Here is a 6,995-nt window from a genome sequence, read left to right on the forward strand (position 1 = left end):
CTCCCTCCAACAATAACCCCACTCCATTAATATCCCCCTCCCTCCCTCCAACAATAACCCCACTCCATTAAACCCCCCCTCCCTCCAACAGAACCCCACTCCATTAATAACCCCCTCCCTCCAACAGAACCCCACTCCATTAATAACCCCCTCCCTCCAACAATAACCCCACTCCATTATACCCCCTCCCTCCCTCCAACAATAACCACACTCCATTAATACCCCCTCCCTCCAACAATAACCCCACTCCATTAATACCCCCTCCCTCCCTCCAACAATAACCCCACTCCATAATACCCCCTCCCCCAACAATAACCCCACTCCATTAATACCCCCTCCCTCCAACAATAACCCCACTCCATTAATATCCCCCTCCCTCCCTCCAACAATAACCCCACTCCATCCAACAGAACCCCACTCCATTAATAACCCCTCCCTCCAACAATAACCCCACTCCATTATACCCCCTCCCTCCCTCCAACAATAACCCCACTCCATTAATACCCCCTCCCTCCAACAATAACCCCACTCCATTAATACCCCCTCCCTCCCTCCAACAATAACCCCACTCCATTAATACCCCCCTCCCTCCTTCCAACAATAACCCCACTCCATTATACCCCCTCCCTCTCTCCAACAATAACCCCACTCCATTATATCCCCTCCCTCCAACAATAACCCCACTCCATTAATACCCCCTCCCTCCAACAATAACCCCACTCCATTAATACCCCCTCCCTCCAACAATAACCCCACTCCATTAATACCCCCTCCCTCCAACAATAACCCCACTCCATTAATACCCCCCTCCCTCCTTCCAACAATAACCCCACCCCATTATACCCCCTCCCTCTCTCCAACAATAACCCCACTCCATTATACCCCCTCCCTCTCTCCAACAATAACCCCACTCCATTATATCCCCTCCCTCCAACAATAACCCCACTCCATTAATACCCCCTCCCTCCCTCCAACAATAACCCCACTCCATTATATCCCCTCCCTCCAACAATAACCCCACTCCATTAATACCCCCTTCCTCCAACAATAACCCCACTCCTTCACACCATCATCACCCCCCATCAGTCCATCAATACCCCCCTCACACAGCTCACTGACACTCACTACACAGTATATAAACCCTACCTGGCACTGGAAGCTGTGGGAGATAAAGTTCTCTCTGTTGTGCCATATCCAGGCTTCTTCCTGCAGGAGGGTTCCCTGGTTGAGTGTGGGAGGCGGAGCTTCCAAACAGGGGCGGGGCTTACATGCAGGGGCGGAGTTAACATGACGGGCCGCGGTGTTGGAATCAGGAAAGGAGACTCAGTGCTCCCTCCTGCTATCAGCAGCGTTAATGTGGCCACACCAGCCCCCCTCTGCAGCCCCCAACACCAGCCCCCAGCACCTGCCCCACTCTGCAGCCCCCAGCACCTGCCCCCATCTGCAGCCCCCAGCACCTGCCCCCATCTGCAGCCCCCAGCACCTGCCCCCATCTGCAGCCCCCAGCACCTGCCCCCCTGAATTCCCTCGGACTGACAGAAGCTGTCACAGTCCGAGGGAAAAATTATTTAAATAGAACATAAGGGCTTCTTGCTGGCCCCAAGTGCAGCGGCCCACCGGGAAAATTCTCGGTATCCCGGTGGGCCAGTCCGGCCCTGGATATGGCATGCGATTGATTAACACAATTTTATGGTATATTATCATGAGAAACAGACGATTGCAGACTGTTCTATAACGTGTAGATTAGACATTAGTATGACCATTTGCAGATTTCGTATAAGAACAATATGCTGAAGCGTGCAGCAGTGGTTAAACTCAGGTTAAAGTAAAATATGGATTAAGGTGGTGTTGCACTTTAAGTAGGTTAGGCAACATGCGACCACGAGTGGATGAGCGGCCCTTATAGGGTGACCCGTTGCTTGTTCTGACCTAGGGTACGACTGTGAAAATGCACCTTGGTTTGTTAGTGCAAACTGACATTAACTTAAAAAGAGATACATGCCTGGGTGTCTGAAGCGAGTAGATGCGCCCTAGTGCTTGCTAGTGTATTGTACTGGGTGATACGCTGCGCTATGTGCGAAGTATAAGTGTATCAACTATAAAACGATTGATTGGGAATGGTGCTAGCCAGCCTATCAGGCTAGGCTTATGGTAGGAGACAAGATCGTTATCTCATAGTGCTTTGTAGTATTGAGCATAGGTAGAGGTGTGTATGGGACAAATTAAAAGAAAAGAAGATCATAAGCATGGGTACATGAGAGCAGAGTTATAGCAGGAGTCCAACAGGTTAAACAAGGTCTGTAGTGTCTTCTGCATAGCTGCATTATACATATTGTCCCATGGAAAGCAAAAGAGAGATGTCTTGAAAAGGAGGACACTAAAGCATTAATACATTGAGTTATGCTAGTAGGCCCGTTCCCCTGCTTGGGGCTGTATTGATAGTCCAGGTGAGTCTGTTTAGCCAATGCCCCTGCATGAGGTCAATTCCAGCGGAGCCGTCGATGGTGCCGGTGGGAACTGCTTCCCGGTGTCCCAGAGGTGCAGCATGCGGGAAAAATGTGCGGGTGATTGCCTGTAAGTAGAGAGCTTTTGCGATACTGTATCTGTAGTGGGTAAGTGGTTTAGGTTAGGTCGTGGATGGCCTTGGTGCTTTACACCTCTTGGGCGCCTTGTTCTTCCCTCTCCCTGGGCGTATATGCGCCGCTTGTGCCGTGCTCGTCCATAGTAAGCTTTCAGCGCCCTCAGGGAGTATGGCGGTCTCCGTGGCTGGCCAGGTTTGTCCACCCTCCAGGGGCCTTGTGGTCTCTTTGGCAGAGCACACGTGGTAGTAATGGCAGGTTCCACCTCGTGTTCAGCGCTTAGTGATTGCTTTAGCCCGGGGAGCTCCCCTTGTTGTTGTCTGCCCCCGGGAGGTGAGTTTCCTTGTTGTACCTGCATGTGTTGATCTGCATTGCGTAGGAACTTTCGCCAAAAGCTTTTGAACAAGTCGTTTAGACGCTGTTCAAGCGTTTCTGTCTCCGTCTCGTGGTCAGTTGCCGCCATCTTGGTCTCTGTGGCTTGACAGTGTGCGCAGCATTAGCTGACCAGTGGTGAGAATTGGGTGAGTAGAGCTGTTATATGATGACCAGGATAACCCCCGCCGGTCCAGGGGGCGTGGGGGAAGTACTTTGCCATGGTCCCTGTTACTTCTGATGCACCCGGAGAGAGGCCGTCTCTCCATGACTCGGTCCCGTGTAGGCCGCAGGCCTCACTGTTCCAGGGTGGCTGTGCAGGGGCTCGTGAGGGGTACTATTCGATTCAGTAGTCTTTCCTGGTTATGGGTATCATGTTCTGCGGTATGTGGGTGACAGTGTTTAGGCGCTGTACCCCGTTTTTTGTCCCCAGACGTGGGAGCTCTTGCTGGGCACGTCTGGGCTGCTTGCCCTGCCTGATTTACACTCTCTGTTGCCCCAAAGCCAGATTCCCAAATGCACTCTGTCCCTTTACATATATATATATATATATATATATATATATATATATATATATATATGCAACGTTCTGCGTATGTGATTGGATGTATGAATATAAAGAGTTTTGTGGTTGTATGGGAATAGATGACCAGGTGGGTGGCGGTAGGAGGCTGTGTTTGAATGTGACAGAGTTGGTATTACTGAAAGGGGAGTTAGAGGTGGATATGATAATATGACTAGCTCAGAGTATGTAAATATAAAGAATAATCCAGGCACTCCAGCATATTCCAAAATGTAGGCAATCTTTATTGGAACAAGGAACCAAAAACCAACGTTTCGACCCCTTAGGGCCTATATTTGACCCTGTAACTTCCCAAAACACCATAAAACCTGTACATAGGGGGTACTGTTTTACATGTGAGACATCGCTGAATACAAATATGTGTATTTTATTGCAGTAAAAGCAAACAGTATAGAACCTGATTTATTGCTTTGACAATAATTTATCTCTAACATCTAGGGCCGTTACGGGAGGGGAACTTAGGCAGCCAAAGAGCAAATAATGTTCTTCAAACATGTGGTTTTATGTATGTTATTTGTGAACTTCTTTCTCAGGGACAAATGCATGAGAAATGGAGGTCAGAAATATATCTCGCATGATTAGGTTCATGTCAATTAATGCCCAAGGTTTAAATTTTCACCAATAGTTGCCTCCTCTGAAGAAAATAAAATAAAGGTGTAGCTATTTTAATCTCAAACAAATTGAATCCAGATGTAATATATCAAGAGTGTGATCCAGAGGCCCGGTATATAATACTGATAAGTAGGATAGAGATGAAATTATATACTTTGATAAATATATATGCACCAAATATAAATCCCGTCTATTTTATTAAAAAAATGTTAGAAAAAAACTGAGATTTTAATTCTATTATGGATAGCGAGTTGGGTAAAAGGATATCCCAAGATAAAACAATAAACCAAAAACTTAAAAAGTCAGCACACGCCTGGAACTGCCTGCAAAAAAATACAAATGATATGATATATGGAGGATTATAAATCCACAGGCAAGACATTATACACATTTCTCTTCTGTACATTGTCCTTACGCCAGAATAGATATGGTGTGGACTGGCCACATGCTGGTTAATAGAATAAATACGAGTTTCATCAAAGAAATTATGTGGTCAGATCATAATGCAATAATTTGGGTGATTAAAGGACCACTCTAGGCACCCAGACCACTTCAGCTTAATGAAGTGGTCTGGGTGCCAGGTCCCTCTAGGATTAACCCTGTTTTTTTTTATAAACATAGCAATTTCAGAGGATTTCGGGTGTGCTCCCAATCCTTTCTCTGTACACAGTATATTTGGAATTTAGACCAGATTCCATGGGGGTTAAGCACCCCGCCCAGACTCCCCAGCTTCAGAAGCCCTTTCAGAGGTGGCCACAGGTGTGTATATATAGGAGGAGTTTTCAATAGTCAGGTCACTTTTATTATTTTCTCCATTCAACACAGATATCATCTGCAATAGTGAGTATATTCATTCTAGCACTAAACTAATTGTTTAGTTTTAACACTGTTTTTAATTGCTTTCATCACTTTATTTTTGTATACTCACTTTGCTCATGCAAAGGATTTTATAATACATTTTATTTTATTTTTAACACGAGTACTATTTAATTTGTCCCCCACATTTTAGCGTAGGACCACCAACATTGGGTTACTTTGAAAGCAGTGGTGGGCTTAACATCATATGGCCATATGGTGGAACTAAATCCCCATATTTATTTTTAGATAGGCAATTTAGAAGCTTTCTTTGTGTTGTATTTTTTTCACGTATGAAGTTTGGTCACGCGGCAGCACCTTTCATGCAAAATGCAGGTCTCGGGTGTGCCCCAATCCTTTCTCTGTACAAAGGAATGCAGTGTGTGTGAGGGATGCAGTGTGTGTAGGTTACACTGTGCGTGTATTGGGGTGTAGTGTGTGTGTGAAAATTCAGTGTGTGTAGTGGTGTAGTGTGTGTGTGGGATGCAGTGTGTGTGAGGGGGTGCAGTGTGTGTTGGGGTGTAGGGATGTGCATGGGAAAAGTTTTGGTTCGGTTCGGTATTCCGATATTCGGGACTTCGGCAATTCGGAACTAAGGGACTTCGTCACTTCGGTTCGGCACTTTGGAATTTCAGCACTTCGGAACTTCGGCAACTTCGGAACTTCGGCAACTTCGGAACTTCGGCACTTCAGAATTTCAGAACTTCGGCATTTTGGAATTTCGGGACTTCAGCACTTCGGGACTTCTCTTGCAGCCGCTTAGTAGATAACTCCCTAATTCCCACGATATTAGGGAGTTATCTACCAAAAGGCTGAAAAGTTTTGGTTCGGTTCGGTATTCCGATATTCGGGACTTCGGCAATTCGGAACTAAGGGACTTCGTCACTTCGGTTCGGCACTTTGGAATTTCAGCACTTCGGAACTTCGGCAACTTTGAACTTCGGCACTTCAGAATTTCAGAACTTCGGCATTTTGGAATTTCGGGACTTCAGCACTTCGGGACTTCTCTTGCAGCCGCTTAGTAGATAACTCCCTAATTCCCACGATATTAGGGAGTTATCTACCAAAAGGCTGAAAGACCTAAATTGAGCATCGGTGGGGGCCCTAAAGTAAACTAATGGGGGAATCTATTGTCCTCCCCCCGGCCCCAACCCATGAGCGGCAGGTGGGAGCCCTAAATTAGAATAAGGGGGAGGACCTATTGACCCCCCTGGACCTCACCCCTGAACGGTGGGTGGGGGCCCTAAGTTAGAATAAGGGGGGGGGACCTATTGTCCTCCCCCCTGGCTCCCACCCCTGAGCGGTGGGTGGGGGCCCTAAATAAAAATGTAACCCCCCCAGGTGACTAGGGGTCCCCAAAAAATAACCCCTACCTAGCCCCTTCACCCTAAAAATAACGAGGGCCATTAACTAGATACCTGTAAAAAAAGCAAAATGAAACTTACCATTTGATGTCTTCATTCTTCTAAAATCTTCTTTTTTCAGCCCCAAAAAAGGCCAAATAAAAATCTATAATAACCGACGTACTTTGAAAAAAAAAAAAAACCTGAGCGCAAAAAAAATAATCCACGATCACCTATGGAGGACACTGCGCAGAATGAGCTCCACAGGGCAGGGGAAGGCTTATAAAGCCTTGCCCCGCCCTGCATCTAGGCTCAGAGCACTCTAGTTGGTTAGCTTGAAATCCAGCCAATTAGCGTGCTCTGTGTAATTTGACAACACTCTGATTGGTGGATTGAAAGTAACCAATCAGAGAGTTATGAGTTGCCCGAATTGCCAGAAATTCAGTGTGTGTGTGTGTGGAATGTAGTGCGTGTGAGGGTGAGTATGAGGGTACATTGTGCCCTGTTTGTGAGGGTGCAGTGTGTGTGTAGGGGTGCTGTGTGTGTGTGTGTCTGTATGTTTGTCAGTGTGTATATCTGTGTGTCTATCTATCTGAATGTGTGTGTCAGTGTATGTATCTGCATGTGTATCAGTGTGTGGATCTGTGTGCC

This window comes from Pelobates fuscus, chromosome 9 (genome assembly GCF_036172605.1).
Source record: "Pelobates fuscus isolate aPelFus1 chromosome 9, aPelFus1.pri, whole genome shotgun sequence".
NCBI lineage: Eukaryota > Metazoa > Chordata > Amphibia > Anura > Pelobatidae > Pelobates > Pelobates fuscus.